Genomic DNA, 19,416 nt, shown 5'->3' on the forward strand with positions numbered 1-19,416 from the left:
TTAACTCTAATTGCTCCTGTAAGTCACTCTGGATAAGAGTGTCTGCTAAATGTAAAAAATGTAAATGTTGTTGTGCTGCTTGGCTGGCCTGCTGCTTCCTGTGCACGAGCTGAACGCCTGCTGCTGACATCACTCATAATGCACTTTTGCAGCCAGGCACGTGTGTTGTGACTGAGTGTGTGACAGAGAAAATCGTTTTTGTGTCATTTAGAGAGAAAATGTGTGCATTTTAGCGTATGAGTCACTTTTCAAAAGTTGCTAAAAGTTCCAAATAAGTTTTTAAAAGTAGTTAAATTTGTTGCTAGGTGCTGTTTGAAAAAAAAGTAGCCAGGGTAGTCTGAAAAGTTGCTAAATCTAGCAACAAAATTGCTAAATTGGCATCACTGGGCCCTACCCCATTACACGAGAACAGAGTATCTGCCGCTGCCTCCTCCAGGACACTTCTACTTTGCATAGAGTTGATGTGTTGATTGTTTTTCTTTGTTTGTTTTTTCAACCTTTATTTAACTAGGCAAGTCAGTTAAGAACAAATTCTTATTTACAATGACGGCCTACACCGGCAAAACCCGGACGACGCTGGGCTAATTGTGCGCTGCCCTGTGGGACTCCCAATCACGGCCGGTTGTGATAGCCTTGAATCTAAGTCACTGCATCTCAAGCACTGAGATGCAGTGCCTTAGACCGCTGAGCCACTCGGGAGCCTGTGGAATGTTGTCTCATTCCTCTTCAGTGGCTGCGCGAAGTTGCTGTATATTGACGGGAACTGGAACAAGCTGTGGTACACGTCGATCCAGCCCTCCCAAACATGCTCAATGGGTGACATGTCTGGTGAGTATGCAGGACATGGAAGAACTGGGACATTTTCAGCTTCCTGGAATTGTGTACATATCCTTGTGACATTGGGCCCTGCATTATCATGCTGAAACATGACGTGATGTCGGCAGGACAATGGGCCTCAGGATCTAGTCATGGTATCTCTGTGCATTACATTTTCCATTGATGAAATGCAATTTTGTTCCTTCTCCGTAGCTTATGCCTGCCCATACCATAACCCTGACACTAACATGGGGTACTGTGTTCATGACATTGACATCAGCAAACCGCTCGCCCACACACCACCATACACTTGGTCTGCAGTTGTGAGGGTGGTTGGGCATACTGCCAAATTCTCTAAAACAAAGTTGGAGGCGGCTTATGGTAGAGAAATTACATTAAATTATCTGGCAACAGCTCTGGTGGACATTCCTGCAGTCATCATGCCAATTGCATGCTCCCTCAAAACTTGAGACATCTGTGGCATTGTCAGTGGTAGAAAAAGCACCCAATTGTCATACTTGAGTAAAAGTAAAGATACCTTAATAGAAAATGACTCAAGTAAAACTGAAAGTCACCCAGTAAAATACTACTTGAGTAAAAGTCTATAAGTATGTGATTTTAAATATACTTAAGTATCAAAAGTAAATGTAATTGCTAAAATATACTTTATTATCAAAAGTCAAAGTAAACGTATAAATAATTTCAAATTCCTCATTTTAAGTAAACCAGACGACACCATTTTATTTTTTAAATTGTATTTATGGATAGCCAGGAGCACACCAACACTTGATAATTGCGTGAATTTGACAATTTTTCTGTCCTAAGCATTCAAAATGTAACGAGTACTTTTAGGTGTCAGGGAAAATGTATGAAGTAAAAAGTACATAATTTTCTTTTGGAATGTAGTGAAGTAAAAGTTGTCAAAAGTAGAAATAGTAAAGTAAAGTACAGATACCCAAAAAACGACTTAAGTAGTATTTTAAAGTATTTTTACTTAAGTACTTTACACCACTGGGCATTGTGTTGTGTGACAAAACTTCACATTTTAGATTATTATTTTTTTAACGGGGTATCTTACAGTGAGTGAAAAAAGTATTTGATCCCCTGCTGATTTTGTACGTTTGCCCACTGACAAAGAAAATGATAATGGTAGGTTTATTTGAACAGTGAGCGACAGAATAACAACGAAAATCTTATATATCCCAGCTTTACATTGGGTGGAAGATAGGCTTACCCTGGCGTAACGTTTTGATAACAGTGTAAATCTCTCTAGGACAAGGTGACTTTGATCCATATATTCACCTGCATTTACCCCCCAAAAATGAAAAGCTAATTAGCTTTTGAGCTCCTGAGTGGCGCAGTGGTCTAAGGCACTGCATCGCAGTGCTAACTGTGCCACTAGAGATCCTGGTTCGAATCCAGGCTCTGTCGCAGCCGGCCGCGACCGGGAGACTCATGGGCGGCGCACAATTGGCCCAGCGTTGTCCAGGGTAGGGGAGGGAATGGCTGGTAGGGATGTAGCTCAGTTGATAGAGCATGGCGTTTGCAACGCCAGGGTTGTGGGTTCGATTCCCACGGGGGGCCAGTATAAAAAAATATATATATATGTATTCACTAACTGTAAGTCGCTCTGGATAAGAGCGTCTGCTAAATGACTAAAATGTAAAAATGTAAAAAATGTAGCTGCTAATGTGGCTATCCTAGTAACTTCAAGAGCCAGTGTCTTTGAAAAGACCCTACAACAAGGTACATAATGTTTCAAGTCTGATTAACAAGCCTACTTTCTCAAAGTTCTGTTCCTACCAACTGTATGGGATGAACAGGAAAATCTGTTAAGTGTGTACTATAAATGTGGTAACGGTTTGACATCTGTGATATTCTCTGAAGTTGCAGATGCAGAGGACTTGAGGCCATGTGCCACCTCAAGCCAGAGCGACAGTAAGTGTCTGGTTGTAGTTTTAGAGTAAACAATTAGTTTTAGGGTAAACAATTGAATTGTATGAAGTATTATAGCTTTACAAACCTTTATTTAAAGTCTTATTACTACTTTGTGCATACTGTTAGAACTTTCCAAATAGTTGTGGTGCTGTGTATGCGTGAAACTTGCATTTACAACAGTAGTGAAATCACCCTATTCTTCTGGGGTAAAACACAAGTGTGATGCCATGTTTGTAAATATCTGTATGTTTTTGCCATCAAACTAAAAGCATAATAAATAAATAAATAATTATTAGCATTTATTTTTGTTGGGATTCATTAACCTTCCCACTGAGCTCCTGACTGACATCCCTTCACGTTTGGTTCTGTGCCAGTTTCAAAAGCAAAGTATGTCTTCATGTTTTTCCTTCTGTTTTCTCAGTTAGTCCAAGTGGCAGCCAGGAAGAAGCTGGCCAAGACAGAGCATCAGAATCAGGTTTCTTTAGCCATCAAGATATTGATCTCGAAATCGTAAATGTAGAAAGTTTAAATAACAGCATGATTTGTTCTTATATTTTAGACCAAGAGCTGCCATCCCTGCTTGATGAGCCTGTGGCTTCTGAGATGCCTGCTGGATACATTAAAGGTATATTATGCTAGCCTATATGTTACAACATGTTGCTTCTCTTGTATTGTCAACATCAATTCCAAATGATTTGGCTGTCAGCAGATACATGGTTATCAATACTACTAATATATATGAAGGGTGGATATTTTGATGGAGGTATTTCACATGGCCTTGATACATGCCCTGCCTGGTACTCATGGCTTGTATTGTCACGCTGCTTGCAGCAAAACTGTTGAGTCTTTATTATTTTGCAGATCTTCAAGCAGTGGAGATGAGGATAATGGTGAAACTGGAGATGATCCGTACAGAGTTCAGTACTGCTCTGAACCAAGTTATGGAGGCCATAGAGGATAATGGTGAAACTGGAGATGATCCGTACAGAGTTCAGGACTGCTCTGAACCAAGTTATGGAGGCCATAGAGGATCATGGTGGAACTGGAGATGATCCGTACAGAGTTCAGGACTGCTCTGAACCAAGTTATGGAGGCCATAGAGGATAATGGTGGAACTGGAGATGATCCGTACAGAGTTCAGGACTGCTCTGAACCAAGTTATGGAGGCCATAGAGGATAATGGTGGAACTGTAGATGATCCGTACAGAGTTCAGGACTGCTCTGAACCAAGTTATGGAGGCCATAGAGGTTAATGGTGGAACTGGAGATGATCCGTACAGAGTTCATACGATCGAGGTATTTAACTTATCTTAAGAAGAAACGATCAGCCCTCTGCCTGTTTACACATGTTTTAGCCCATGATTACATGATACACTACAAATATGATTTCTCATTACTATCAATCAGAACTGTATGGCCAGCTGTTTTAGCTGAGGAACACACAAATTAGTGGGGTTTCTTTTATTTTTTTATCAGATCCGATACCTGACCCTCTGCTGTGGCCTGGACCTGGGCTCAGGAATCAGACGAATGATGAGAAAAATTAGAACAGAGGAGCTGTGGACAGGCTACTCCTTGAAGGGCAGGAAGGGGAAGAGGGCCTTTAATGAGCTATCAATCTATGATGCTGTCACAAGTAAATGCACAAGTTTAGATCCTTATTTATTATTATTTAGTAGATAGTATTATTGGTCAAGTGATGGTAAGTAAAATGTGTTTTTATTAACATTTCATATGAAGTAAATCAGTAACAAGGCAGTTACAAATTAATGTGAAATCCTACCACCTGTTCAGATCGGAGAGAGAGGACAAAGGAAAGATGAAGGAGAGAGGTCTCATGGCCAAAACTGCCTATGGGGGACGAGAGGGACAATACCCAATCTCTGTCTCAGCCAGCATATGTGGAAAAGTAATGATATGACATGGAATGTACCATTTACAATTCTTTTTCGCAACATAGGAGCGTCCCTGAAAGCACACCCCAAGGCTACCTACCAAGAGGTAGATGACAAAATAGCAGACGCTCTCAAACATGCACCAGCTCGGATCAAGAGTAAGAGAAAGGTATGATTAAAAATAACACTTTATGATAGCGAAATGATTGTGCTAGTAAAAAAGGAATGTAGTAGGGAGTCGACGTTAAACCGGCATTTTGATCATTTGTTTACGGAAAATAATGACCAGTTTGTGTTATTTTGACTTCCAGGAGCGGGTCGAGGAAGAGACCGTGGATGAGGATGGAGCAGCAGCACCTGAATAAACATAACATAGTTATTCACTTTTAGCTTTAAGCAGTTTTACAGTTCTTGATTGGAGTGCAGTGTTCATGTTTTTACTGACTTGTTATTTTGTGAGCTTATTGCTGTGATCTTGTTTATGAATCTATTGTGATACAGTTTAAGTTAAAAAAACACTTATTTTCTGGCATTTTGCATATTTCGTCAGTGGACACCTACCGACAGGATACTGTGTATATGTTCAGGGTAGATTAAATGACGTGTCTTAAGGGTCCTCCCGAGTGGCGCAGTGGTCTAAGACACTGCATCGCAGCTGCGTTGCTACAGATGCTGGTTCGATACCTGTCTGTGTCGCAGCCAGCCACGACCGGGAGACCCATGAGGTGATGCACAATTGGCCCAGTGTCGTCCGGGTTAGGGGAGGGTTTGGCCAGCCGGAATGTCCTTGTCCCCATCACACTGTTACGTGCCTTATTGGTACTATAGGTACCCACTGACCAAAGTTACGTTACCAGAAACTGCATTTTATGGGGCTCTCAACGTACTTTCTGACGTTTAGCAACGTTATGAGGTTGACTTAAAAATACACATATTTCACAGTTTAAAATCCCCCACATTTCTACTTCCTGAAAAGACTTGGGACATACGTTTTGTCAGCGGACACCACAGCTACGTAGAAGGAACGTTTCACAATAACGTAATCATGACTTATGTAGGGACTAAAATAACTTTGGTGACATCCTGGAACATAATTTTGTTAGCTGGGAAAGCTCACTCTAGAAACGTATTCCAGTTTCTGCCTGCCAGCTGGAATGGAAATCTTTGCCAGTGGGTGTGCGTGTGGAAACTACCTGCTCCTCCCCTCTGAAGCATAGGTTACTGTATCCTACTGACAACGTTACAAGCATGATTCAGAAATTAGGGAGATATGTTTAATTTGAGAAGAATGGATGAACTTTTTCAATGCTAGTTAAGGATACTATAGTCACCACGTTTCACATTGGATTTATTAACGACAAAAAGGTAAGACCTGTTTTTAATTCTAGTGCTGCACTGCACAAACAAGGTTGTTAGCTAGCTAGCTAACATCTGCTCTGTTCCAACGTTAAACCAACTCTGAAGTTCAAAGACATTCAAAGTTCCTCCATAGAAGCCGCTCCTCCGTAGGTATAATTCTGTGGGCCTAATTCAGATAATGCAGGTCATAACACGATGCCCAGCGCTTCAATGCAAGCTTTCTCTATCCTCTAACGAGCTCTCCACACCCGCAAAATGTAATAATAATAATATAATAATAATAATATGCCATTTAGCAGACGCTTTTATCCAAAGCGACTTACAGTCATGCGTGCATACATTTTTTTTGTGTATGGGTCGCACCTTACACTGTGATTGGCAGCACAGTGTGCTCTGAATGATTTTCTTATACATATACTCTGTGGTGTACTAGTGTATTTATTCTCCCACTTGGATGTCACTTCCACAAGCTTTAAATTGAGGGCCAGGTTGTCAGGATGGGTAATGTACTGTACACATTAATTACAAGTACTCCTAAAGATACACTTTGCTTTGAAATAGTGTCTTATTCTTCATCTGGGATTTGGATTTGTAAAATGTATTATAAAATGTATTTAATATATGTCTGATCAGGCTCAGGTAGCATCAGGTTTGTATTTTCATGCTGATCAAAGCTCTAATCAAATCCAGACATTTATAAGCGTTATAATGCTTTTGAATGACACTTCCGGTTTTGGCGGTAAATACCGGGTTACCCGGGAGAAGAGTGATTTATTCTCGGGATGGAACATTTGTATAATATCGAGGAAATATTCAACCCTGATGCGCATACCAGTTGATTCACAAGACACCAACTAAGTAACTTACATATACGGTATCTTCATTAGGCCTAATGGCATTTCATGTCCATGATAGGAAGTTTGTTGTAGTGACTCAGTAAGGCTAATTGTAAAAGTAACCCTCTAAAGTGCCATGTTTGTACAGTTTATTATGTGGAGGAAACATTTAGGCAGCCAGGACCATACACCAGGATCGCTCCGTAGGCCGCACTGTAGGCCTAGCTCTTACTGCAGTCCAGTGCCATGGACATCTTTGAAGTTTGGCCTCTAAGTAATTTAGGACGGCAACTTTATGAAGGCCTCCTCACCCTGGTCTTATCGTACAAGGCTCTACAGACATGTAAAATAAAGACAGGCTATTTTTATTGTTCATATTATTTGCGTTGATGATGTATTGAAGTCAAGTGGTTCAACATTCAAATGCGACGGTCAGTGGAACACTTGCGCCACCAAGTGGACAATTTTATTTTTATTTTATTTCACCTTTATTTAACCAGGTAAACCAGTTGAGAACAAGTTCTCATTTACAACTGCGACCTGGCCAAGATAAAGCAAAGCAGTGCGATAAAAACAACAACACAGAGTTACATATGGGGTAAAACAAAACAAAGTCAAAAATACAACAGAAATACATATAATATACAGTGTGTGCAAATTTAGCAAGTTATGGAGGTAAGGCAATAAAATAGGCTATAGTGCAAAATAATTACAATTAGTATTAACACTGGACTGATAGATGTGCAAGAGATGATGTGCAAATAGAGATACTGGGGTACAAATGAGCAAAATAAATAACAATATAGGGATGAGGTAGTTGGGCGGGCTAATTTCAGATGGGCTGTGTACAGGTGCAGTGATCGGTAAGGTGTTCTGACAACTGATGCTTAAAGTTAGTGAGGGAGATAAGTGTCTCCAGCTTCAGAGATTTTTGCAATTTGTTCCAGTCATTGGCAGCAGAGAACTGGAAGGAATTGCGGCCAAAGGAGGTGTTGGCTTTGGGGATGACCAGTGAGATATACCCGCTGGAGCGCAGACTACGAGTGGGTGTTGCTATGGTGACCAATGAGCTAAGATAAGGCGGGGATTTGCCTAGCAGTGATTTATAGATGGCCTGGAGCCAGTGGGTTTGGCGACGAATATGTAGTGAGGACCAGCCAACAAGAGCGTACAGGTCACAGTGGTGGGTAGTATATGGGGCTTTGGAGACAAAACGGATGGCACTGTGATAGACTACATCCAATTTGCTGAGTAGAGTGTTGGAGGCTATTTTGTAAATGACATCGCCGAAGTCAAGGATCGGTAGGATAGTCAGTTTTACGAGGGCATGTTTGGCAGCATGAGTGAAGGAGGCTTTGTTGCGAAATAGGAAACCGATTCTAGATTTAACTTTGGATTGGAGATTCTTAATGTGAGTCTGGAAGGAGAGTTTACAGTTTAACCAGACACCTAGATATTTGTAGTTGTCCACATACTCTAGGTCAGACCCGTCGAGAGTAGTGATTCTAGTCGGGTGGGCGGGTGCAAGCAGCGTTCGGTTGAAGAGCATGCATTTAGTTTTACTAGTGTTTAAGAGCAGTTGGAGGCTACTGAAGGAGTGTTGTATGGAGTTGAAGCTCGTTTGGAGGTTTGTTAACACAGTGTCCAATGAAGGGCCAGATGTATACAGTTCAGTTCCCTTGTGGCATCAACGCTACCAGAGATATTTGATATAAAATCAAATGTTATGTCAATATTATTATCTCTAAATTGATTCCCCCACCCGTATTTCATATATTATTATTCAGATTTAGCTGTTAATCTGGATTTAATTTATAAACGCTTTCTGTCATTTCCGATTGGAGGGCAGATGACCACGTGACTTACGAACCTACCAATTTGTTACTTTGTAACAGTCAAAAGTGGTTATTCCCAACGTTGATCAACTCCCAATCTATGCCAAGATTTTTTTAAAGCATTATCTTTCAAGCATTATCACTGTACCATTTACACCCTGTATCCTGTGCTTTTGACGAATAAACATTGATTTAATTAGATGATTAACGCATCATTCACATCAGCTATCATAGTCAATATAACAGTGACTGACTTCACCATCACTTTCTAGCCATCATTGACATTGAGATGAAGATGGTCAAACGTGAAAATATAAAATACATCGTGATCCTAATGGAATATAACAAAGCAATTTTGTTGTCTTTGCCTGCTTTATCTTTACAATGACAGGGGGTGCAACGTTCCTGGAGGTACTGCAATACCAGGTCGATGCGTGGAGTGGACGGAGCAAGCCACTATTCCATCTCCCTGTTCCAAAAATCAATTGAATATATGGTCCCCAGATAGGGGACGTATCAGATATTAAACTGATAAGAACAGATTTTTTATTTTATTTTTGGAAAGTTTTTTATTGATACAATTCCTTTTAAAACAGCTCACATTTTTAATTCATTTACACACATAAAAACGGCATAAAGTGCATAAAAACCAGCATTATATTACAATTAAATTAAAAAAGGTACATGTTGTTTATCTAAAACAATAAAACAATCCTGCATAAATGTACCCTTTCTTGTAAAAGCCAATCTATAAAAGCCATTTTAAAATGTGTATACATGATTTAACAAAGTAAAACATTTTTAAGACATGGAAAGCCTGTCAAAACGTCCCTTTGTTAAAAAGCTGTCTTCGGTCCTTTGTACAAGAACGGGATGAGTCCTTATCAAAAAAGCCTCCTCCTGCTCTTCCTGAATTGACTCCGTACCCATCCGTCGGGGCCCAGAGGAGACTCCTCCCCTAGGCGCATCGCCCTAGGCTCCGCAGTGCTGTCAGGCCGTGGCCGCCGGGACCTTTGGTGTTGTGGGAGACCCTCCGCATGGGGTCGAGGCCCCCTGTCGTTCGTACCACCCCAGGGCTTCCGTGGCTACCAAAGCCACTGCCTGGGGGGTGGTCTCTACCTGTTTTCCTACCATTAGGTTGCGGGAGGACCACAGTGCGTCCTTCAGACACATGAGGGTGGGCCAGAGTTTTGTGAAGGCCTTTGGTGGTACAGGCCTTCGGCCCACCCCATACAGCACGAGCTGGGGCGTTAGGTCCTCCCCTGCTGGCAGACGTGTGATCAGGGGGCCTGCTTCCTTCCACAGGTCCCGTGCGGCTCTGCACTCCCAGAGCAAGTGCCTCACCGACTCTTCTTGGCCGCAGCCTGGTCGGGGGCACGCGGATGTCCTCGCCATGCCCCGGGAGTGCATAACGGCCCTGACCGGGAGGATCTCATGGGCGACCATCCAGGATAGGTCACGATGCCAATTCAGCAGAGCAGGATGGGCCATGTTGCGCCAAACCGTTGTGGGCTCACCTATAGCGAGCCTGCGCACTGGACACACCGGTTCCCGTTCCTGCACAAGAGAGAGAAGAGAGCGGTGCTTAGTTAAAACCGTGACAGGCTCCTTTTCCAGTTTAAAATGTCTTAAAAACGTTTTGAGCTGGACATAGTGTGTGGGGAGCCGGAAAGAGACTGGGGCTCGCAGGTCGACTGGGATCAGCCTCAGAGACCTGAGGTAAGACCCCAGCCAGAACCGTGCGAGGGCCTGGGTCTTGTTGCTGACCGGGGAGGTGGCGAGAGTGAGATGTAATGCTGTATAGCGGCTGCCCAGGAACAAGTAGAGGTCAGGCAAGCCTTTCCCCCCCTTGAGCCTGGGCCTCTTTACCACCTCCCTCCTCAGACTCTCCCACTTGCTTCCCCACAGAAAATAAAACAACATCCGGTCCAGAGCTAAAAGAGTTGATCTTGGGGGGATAAAAACAGAACTGATTAATAAAAGGACAGGTAAAATCACAGCCCACGGTCCGAAAAATTGGTTCTCTGTCTTATTTCTGTTCAGTCTCGCCCCAGAGGCTCGTCCGTACCAGTCAGTCCTGTCCAGGGTCCTATCAACAGATAAAAGGTCGGTGCATAAAATGTTGACGTCGTCCATGTAAAAAACGCACTTGGCGGTCATCCCCCCACTCCCCGGGATACCCACCCCACTGATCCGTTGGTCCCTTCTCAAGACCTAAGCCAGTGGTTCGATGCAAGCCACAAACAGGAGGGGAGATAATGGACATCCCTGACGGACGCCGCAGTGTACTCCCACTGCTCTTGACAAATGCCCATTTACAAGGATTCTGCTGGTGATGTCCCCATACAGCAATCCCACCCAAAATAGAAACCTTTCAGGGAACCCCATTTTTTGCAGTACCTTGAAGAGGTACTGGTGCGAGACCCGATCAAAGGCTTTCTCAAAATCTAAATTTAGGACTATAAGCCGCATGTTTCTGTCTCTCGCATAACAGATGGCATCTCTGATCAGTACTAGGCTGTCCGTGATCTTCCTTCCCGGAATGGCACAGGCTTGATCTGGGTGGATCACCTCCCCTAAAACAGAAGACATTCTGAGTGTTAAAACCTTGGTAAAAAGTTTACAATCAAAGTTTAAAAGGGTAATCGGTCTCCAGTTTCTAAGGTCAGTCCTGTCATTTTTCTTATGTAAAAGGGTCATGATTCCTACTCTAAAACTGTCAGGTAGTCTGTCAAGTTGTTCGAAGTCAGTAAAAACAGTCAGAAGTTCGTCGGCTAAAACATCCCAAAAGGTCAGATAAAACTCCAAAGGGAGGCCGTCCTCCCCGGTGATTTACCCCTCTTAAAATGTCTCAGTCCTTTGTCAAGTTCGGTCATTGTCAGGTCTTTTACTAGGTCGTCCGGTTTGGGTATAGTCCTGTCAATGTATGTTAAAACGTCCTCCATTGTTTCCTTACACACATCTTTAAACCCGAACAATTCCCCATATAAATCCTCGACTACTTCTTTAATTCCCTCTGTGTCTGTTTTTAAAACCCCATCTTTATCTTTTAACCCTGTCATTATCCTATCCTTGCTAACTATCTTCTTAAAAAAGTACCTAGTGCACTTCTCCCCCTCTTCTAATTCCATTTCTTTGCTTCTTAAAATAACCCCCTTGCTCTTCTGTTCTGCTAAAAATGCAATTCCTTTCTTAACGTCTTTGATTTCCTGGTTAAAATCAAAGCCCTGTTGGTTTAGATTAAAATACTGCTCCAGTCGCTTCTGCAGTCCCAACATGCGTCTATCTTTCTCTTTGATTTTTCTCTTTCCTATCTCTCTAAAGAAGGACCTCGTCTTACCCTTCACCATTTCCCACTACTGAGCTCGTGTGTCAAAGAAGTCCTGTAGCGTCTGCCACTGGCTGAACTGCTCCCTGTACTGGATAACTACTCTATCATCTTCTAAATGGGAGCAGTTCAGTTTCCAGGGCCCTCTTCCTACAGTCACACCCGAAGTTAGTGAGAGGGTGCACGTAAGCATTACGTGATCTGAGAAGAAAGCAGGGGTTATTCTAGCATCAGTTGGCGGGCAGTCGTGGGTAAACAGATAGTCAATGCGAGAGGCTCTGTTACCGTCACCACTGGTCCAGGTGAAGCCCTCCTCTCTTGGATGCAGGGTTTTAAAACAGTCAGTTAGTTTAAAATCCCTGCACAACCCTTGCAATAAAACACTGGACCTATCTACCTTAAAATCTTCTCCCGCTCCTCTCCTGTCTGCTCTACTTAAAACACAGTTAAAATCCCCAACCACCACTAGAGGATCCCTCCCCAGCATCTGGGACTGCAGGTCTTCTAAAAGCGTGCACCGGTCATGTTTGTTATTAAAACCATATACATTTAGCACGTTAAAATCCCTCCCCATAAAAGTACAGTTGGCTAAAAGAGCACGTCCCCCAACCACCACTGTGCTCCCCTTCACCACCACCTGTGGGGTCTTGAATAAAATGGCAACACCATCGTTTTTATTCAAATTGGATCCACTCCAAATGGAGGGCCCGTGCTGCCACTTCTCCTCCCATTTACTGTAAGAGGTTAAAAAGGGTAGACCACAATCCTGTAATAAAAACATATCTGAATTAAAACTTTCTAAAAAGGATAAAACAGACTGTGCTCTTAAATCAGTCTTTATACTCCTAACATTAATGGTGGAGATGTTAAAAGCCATAAAAGAGGTTAGTAAACAGTGCTAAAAGGAAAGAAGGCATTAAAACAGTTTAAAAGGGGTTATTTATTAGAAACTTTCTCTCTCTCCCTGCGGGGTAAGGGGGGGTGGCAGGGAGAGGAGGTAAAAACAGGGTTTAAAAAACGATTCTTGGTTGGGGGAGTTTGATGGAAAGACCCTGGACTCATCCTCCCCCTGGGAGCTCTCCCACTCCAACTTTCCCTTCTTCTCCTCGCCCTGTTCGGGGTCGGAGAGCTCCTCAGCGTTTCTCTTCCGTGGGGGGAGGTGTTCGCCCAGGGTCTCTCCCACCTCTCCTGCACTCTCCCCACTTGACAGTGTCGTTTCCGACACTGTCATCATACTGTCAGACCCACTTGGGGAGCTCTCACTCTCCGTCTCTCCAGAGCCGTCTTTCTCGGCCCTTTCTCCTTCAGGGGTCACTTCAGTCTGGGGCGGGGGGGTTGGGGTGGGGAGGGTTTTTGCCTCCACTCCCACTTCTCCCACCACCGCACCTTCCGCGCCCTCCACCTTCTCTACCACTTCCTCCACTACTGCCACCACTTCCTCAACAACCGCCACCACCTCCTCCACTACCGCCACCACCACCTCCTCCACTACCGCCACCACCACCTCCTCCACTACCACCACCACCACCTCCTCTACCACCTCCTCCACTACCGCCACCTTGGCAACTGCCGCTTTCTCCTTCTGGCGCTCGGAAGCCCGGTCCGCAGCCGCCGCCTCCATCCCGCCAGCCCTGACCTTATTGGCCCAGGAGGAGGGGCAGCTGCGGATGAGGTGGGACCGCTCGCCACAGAGGTTGCACGACCTTCCGTTCGTGCACTCCTCGTAGCGATGGCCCACCTCCCGGCACTTCATACAGACCACCTTGTCACAGGCGTCTGCTTTTCCAAAACGAAATCTCTCCATCAAACTTTCTTTTCCAGTCCATTGAAAACGCAGTGTTCTTCAGTCCAGCTGCTCCATTTGTGATTTTCTGTGTTTGTATGCCATATTAATCACTGATTTTCTGTGTTAGTATTACTTATTATCCTCTCAGGGTTTTGTTTATATTATGATAGCATCCAATAATAGAGCATCAATCTCCCTTTGGTTCACTGGAACAAATGTTCATGAATAACTGAACGTTTGTCCTTTCTAAAGTCCAGTCCAGTGGCCTGCCTGTTGGTAATGCTGCAATGATGGATCGTATTCCATCTCAGTGGTTGGACTGAAGAGACACACTGACTGCACCCTGTCTGTCTGTCTGTACCCTGTCTGTCAGTCGGTACCCTCGGTCTTACTTCCATGTGAGGAAGGCTGTCAGTTCATCCCTTGCATACGTTGAGTGAACCCATGCATAGCATGCAAAGACTGTGCACTGAACCAGGGGAAGGGTTCAAACCACCAGGACCACAAGCCTGTGTCTGACTGACCCCTGAACCTTGACCTGGTGACCTTGCTGCCTGACCAATAGGGAGACACACCAACCTTGGGTGCCGGAGATGTGGCGGCCTGCAATAGTACATCCAGGTCCATATGGAGCAGGTTAATAACCCCTGCTGGGGCCAAACACTGCCACACACACACACACAGGAAAGAGATAAGCACTGGGATTACTGGGATATGTTACTAGGAAGGTCTTGGAGATGACTGGCGAGGTGTTACCGGTTGTAATGGTTGCAGAGATATGGATAGGCAGGTGAAAAGGTAGGTGGAGGATGGATGAAGAGGGTGATGAGGGTGATGAGAAAGGAGAGGATGGATGAAGAGGGTGATGAGGGTGAGGAGAAAGGAGAAGATGGATGAAGAGGACTGAAGAACACTGCGTTTTCAATGGTCTGGAAAAGAAAGTTTGATGGAGAGATTTCGTTTTGGAAAATACGTTATTTTTGGACCTCTACGGCTGACAGCAGATGATGTGCACTATCTGCAACAAAACACACCCGAGAAGTTCTACGATGTGTCTTTCTACACCATCACCAGGGTGGAGGAGATGAGAGGGCTCTTCTGAACGAACGCGACAGCACTCACCCTCAGTAGTTTTCAAGTTGAGTCCCTGTGCAGGCACAATCTGAGGGTGCTAACCGTGCACATGTTCAACCCCTGGGTCACTGAAGAAACACTAGTGTGCTACCTCAGCCGGTACGTGACCATCTTGCCAGGAGTGAGAGATATTAAGGACGCCCTAGGCATCTGGACAGGGAAGAGGCAGTTTTGCGTGCTGCTAAAGGAGGACGAAAGCGGCCATGATGGCTACCTCCATCCTCCTGCGTCTTTTTCAACCGGTGCAGACAGGGGTTACCTCATGTATGCTGGGCAGCCTCGTTTTTGCAGGAAGTGCAGCACGTACGGGCACCTCGCTGATGCCTGCACCCAGACAAGGTGCAGAAACTGTGGGACCCTCGGCCATGTAATGAGGGATTGCACCGTGCCCAAGCGCTGCAGTCTGTGCAGCTCAGAGGAGCACCTGTTCCGTCACTGCCCAAAGGCAGCCCCCTCCTACGCCAGAGCGGTGAGCGGGAAAAGAGCAGATGAGGGAAAAGTTATAGAGCTACGCGCTATTGAGGAGGTCGTGGAGGAGCTAGTGATGGAGAGAGAACTGCGAGAGTCTGAGGAGAGCGGGAGTGAGGCGCCATCATCACCTCATGAGGAGAGCGGAGCGGGGGACAGGAGCTGGAGCAAGCAAATGGAGGAGGCTACGGGAGAGCCCACCGCGCCCTCTGCTCCGGAGAGCTGGACCACGGTGGGAGAGAGGAGGAAGTGCTCTATCAAGAGGAAGCAGATGAGCCCTGTTTCCTCACTCATCCGCATGGAGGCGACGGAGGAGTCCGCCATTGGGGGGGGAATCGCTTCAGTTGTTTTGCAAGCGGGGAGTCTGAGGAGAAAAGCGCGGGAAACCCGGGCAGCGCAGAGGAGACTCTGCTTTCCCTGTCAGGCGCGAGCTCTACCGACAGCAGCGGTCTCGCACCCAGCGGTGTTCCAGCACCCACACTGACTGAGGAGGAAGGGGTTTTCCCGACCCCTATCTTTGTGGACAGTCCTCCCCCTGGGGAACACCGTTTCCCAGACAGGCCTCCTAACGAGGAACTGTACTTAAAGTGAGTCTGGAAATTCATGTCATATTTAGATAGTTGTCTGCTTCCCTCCTTTCCCCATGTCGTCCCTTTTTAACATAGCTAGCATAAACGCTAGAGGGCTTAGGAACCCCGTTAAAAGGGCGACTGTTTTTTCCCATTTGTCCTCCATTTGCTTCTCTGTGTGTTTTTTTACAAGAAGTACATTTAAAAGATCAAAATGATGTGGAGAGATTTACGAGGGAATGGGTTCAGGGAGAGTCATGGTGGAGTGTTGGCGGGGTGCATTCTACAGGGGTTGGTGTTCTATGTGGAAATAGGGATTTAAAAATAGTGGGAAGTTTTTTGGCAGTACACGGGAGGGTTTTAATAGTAGATATTGATTGGAGGGGCAAATGTATTCGGTTAATTAATGTATATGCACCATCGACACCCAAGGAAAGGAGGGAAATGCTGAACAACCTAGACGCTATTTTTATGACAAACAGACAGGTTATTATGGGGGGAGATTTTAATGTATCATATGACCGAGGTAATCTGGGAGGGCATCTTGTAAAAAATCTAATAGAGAAATATAATTTGGTTGATACTTATAGAGTGGCGCATGCAAATGATCCCGGTTTCACCTGGGGAAACAGCAGGGGCGCGAGGAGCCGCATAGATTATGTGTTTGTTCCGCGTGGACTCGGTGTGTCCTCTGCACGCGTCACTCCGGTTTTTTATTCTGACCACAGTTGCCTGTCTGTGACAGTAGAATTAAAAACAATTGAATTTGGAAAAGGATATTGGAAAATTAATAATGGTATTTTACATGACAAAACATTTGAGACTAGATTTAGGTATTTTTTCCAGGGCTGTGTAACCATGAAATCATTTTATTCTACTGTCATAGACTGGTGGGAGAGCACAAAATTACGAATCAAGATTTTTATTCAGAATTATTGCAAAGCTAAAGCACGTAATAAATACAAAGATTTTTATAAGTTGCAGAACGAACTAGAAGATCTGCACATCCAAGGTAATTTGAATGGTGGTGGTTTAGATAAAGACACATTGTGTAACCTGCAGAAAAAGCAGCAGGCCTTTTTTGAAAAGAAAGCTCGAGATTTCATGTTTAAAAGTCAACAAGATAAATGGGATAATGATGAGAAGTGCTCTGCATATTTTTTTCAAACAAATTAAGTCACGGGGAAAGAGGAGGACCATTTCGGCTTTATTGAATCAAGACGGGGAGACGGTTGAGGATGGAGATGGCATGCTTGGTGTCGCTACCCAGCACTTTTCTCAGCTATTCCAAAAGCAAACAATTCATTATGAGAAGGGGACTACTTTTTTAAAATGTGTGGATGTGCAGATACCTTTAGATATTAGAGACCAATTAGAAGGGGAATTGAATTTAGATGAAATATATATGGCACTGAAGAGCATGAAAGATAAAGTACCAGGAGTGGATGGGCTCTCTAAAGAGTTTTACATAGTTTTTTGGGATTTAATTGGATGTCATCTTTTGGAAGTATTTAGAGTTATTTTTGGTTTGGAGCATATGGGAGGTTCAATGTGCGAGGGGGTAATCTCGCTACTTTACAAAAAGGGAGACCCCAAGACACTAGCAAATTGGAGACCTTTAACAATGTTATGTGTAGACTATAAAGTATTAAGTAAAGCCATAACTAATCGTCTGTCTTCTGCCATGGCATATGTTGTTGGTTTAGACCAAACATGTGGTGTGGTAGGGAGAAAGTTAACCTGGAACTTGCAATTGCACAGAGACGTTCAAGCAGATTTAGAGGAAAGGCACCTGCCAGCTATTACTGTAAATTTGGACCAGGAAAAAGCCTTTGGCATGGTAAACCATGAGTTTTTGTTTAGAGTTCTGAAAAAATGTGGTTTTGGAAATAATTTCATGAAATGGGTAAAAATTCTTAATAGATATACCCTTCTTTGTAAACGTTTTTTATAGCCTATATATAGGCCTATGTATAACTGTATTCTGTCATGTAAATTGAAATGTAGGCTTTGTAAATATTCGATACACTGAGGTTTATTCAGAGTTCCCTTTGGTATATGTGTATGATTTTCTTTCTATAATAGTTTTTATTCCTTTGAAAGATCAGCTTTGGGAGATTGTTAGAGGCAATTGTTTACATGCTTCTCTTGAATGTAGGCCTTTTAGCTGGTCAGGTTCCTCAGAACAGCACTTTTTTTAGGAGTTTTGTTATTTTGATACGGTTAAGGTACTGTTTTTGTAAATCCATGTTATGTACAACGTTATGCACTGAATTTGTACTTGTATTTGAATGTGAAATGAAAATAAACATTATTTTTCCAAAACAAAAAAAAAACAAAAAATGTTCTTATCAGCTTTGGTAGCCACGGAAGCCCTGGGGTGGTACGAACGACAGGGGGCCTCGACCCCAGGCGAAGGGTCCCCCACAACACCCAAGGTCCCGGCGGCCACGGCCTGACAGCGCTGCGGTGCCTAGGGCGATGCGCCTAGGGGAGGAGTCTCCTCTGGGCCCCGACGGATGGGTACGAAGTCGATTCGGGAAGAGCAGGAGGAGGCTTTTTTTGATAAGGACTCACCGCGTTTTTGTACAAAGGACCGAAGACAGCTTTTTAACAAAGTGACTTTTTGACAGGCTTTTTATGTCTTAAAAATGTTTTAACTTTGTTAAATCATTTATGCACATTTTAAATGGCTTTTAGTAATTGGCTTTTACAAGAATGGGTACTTTTATGTAGGATTGTTTTATTGTTTTAAATAAACAACATGTACCTTTTTTAATTTAATTGTAATATAATGCTGGTTTTTATGCACTTGATGCCGTTTTTATGTGTGTAAATGTATTTAAAAAATGTGAGCTGTTTTTAAAATAATTGATCAATAAAAACTTTTTCAAAAGAAAAAATCTGTTCTTATCAGTTTAATATCTGATACGTCCCCTATCTGGGGACCATATATTAAATTGATTTTTGGAACAGGGAGATGGAATAGGGGCTTGCTCCGTCCACTCCACGCATCGACCTGGTATTGCAGTACCTCCAGGAACGGTGCACCCCCTGTCATTGTAAAGATAAAGCAGGCAAAGACAACAGAATTGCTTTGTGATATTCCATTAGGATCACGATGTATTTTATATTTTCACGTTTGACCATCTTCATCTCAATGTCAATGATGGCTAGAAAGTGATGGTCAAGTCAGTCACTGCTATATTGACTATGATAGCTGATGTGAATGGTGCGTTAATCATCTAATCAAATCAATGTTTATTCGTCACATGCACAGGATACAGGGTGTAAATGGTACAGTGATAATGCTTTAAAGATAATGCTTTAAAAAAATCTTATCATAGATTGGGAGTTGATCAACGTTGGGAATAACCACTTTTGACTGTTACAAAGTAACACATTTGTAGGTTCGTAAGTCACGTGGTCATCTGCCCTCCAATCGGAAATGA

At 43.7% G+C, this 19,416-nt stretch overlaps 2 pseudogenes; one reads left to right on the forward strand and one right to left on the reverse strand.

The window, feature by feature from the left end:
- Window positions 1-9,068: 9,068 nt before the first annotated feature.
- On the reverse strand, window positions 9,069-9,248 carry LOC121565975 (annotated as a pseudogene).
- Window positions 9,249-18,845: 9,597 nt separating this feature from the next.
- Window positions 18,846-19,020, forward strand: LOC121565974 (annotated as a pseudogene).
- The last annotated feature ends 396 nt before the right edge of the window (window positions 19,021-19,416 follow it).

This window comes from Coregonus clupeaformis, unplaced genomic scaffold (assembly GCF_020615455.1).
Source record: "Coregonus clupeaformis isolate EN_2021a unplaced genomic scaffold, ASM2061545v1 scaf1760, whole genome shotgun sequence".
NCBI classification, from domain to species: Eukaryota; Metazoa; Chordata; class Actinopteri; order Salmoniformes; family Salmonidae; genus Coregonus; species Coregonus clupeaformis.